Below are 383 nucleotides of genomic sequence, written 5' to 3'. Positions count from 1 at the left end.
GGCCGAGGGCCGCCACCCTCACACCGGGCGGCGCTGGGTCTGCAGGCGCTCTCGGAGCCAAACTCTGAGAAAAGTAAGAACCTCAGAGGGTGCAGGCGAGAGACCGCCAGCTCGATCTACGCCTCAAGGTGCTCAGGTAATTAAACAGCCGACTTCAACCTGGAAAGTGCTTTCCTAGCCCTGCCTCATTCCGTCCCCAAATAACGTCCAGGAAATTGTGTCCTTTTCCAAGCAGGTGGGCACACGGGCTTCGAGCCGAGGAACAGGGCCTGCCGGGGTCAGCTCACGAGCCCGCCCCGCGGTGGACCCGCGAGGAGCCGGGGAAGCAGCGCGCCCCGCCGCGCCTCACCCTTGGCCATGTGGCCCGGAAACCAGCGCGCCAC

The 383-nt window shown here is 65.0% G+C and overlaps 1 protein-coding gene across 1 annotated transcript in view; it reads right to left on the bottom strand.

Annotated features, from left to right (window-relative positions):
* PAOX (polyamine oxidase (exo-N4-amino)) overlaps positions 1-383 on the bottom strand; it is a gene marked incomplete at its 5' end in the record, with an annotated part of 7,891 nt that overhangs the window by 1,009 nt on the left and 6,499 nt on the right. The window lies entirely within an intron of this gene.

This window comes from Bison bison, unplaced genomic scaffold, assembly GCF_000754665.1.
Source record: "Bison bison bison isolate TAMUID 2011002044 unplaced genomic scaffold, Bison_UMD1.0 scf7180017854616, whole genome shotgun sequence".
NCBI lineage: Eukaryota > Metazoa > Chordata > Mammalia > Artiodactyla > Bovidae > Bison > Bison bison.
This window is presented reverse-complemented; position numbering and strand designations above follow the sequence as displayed.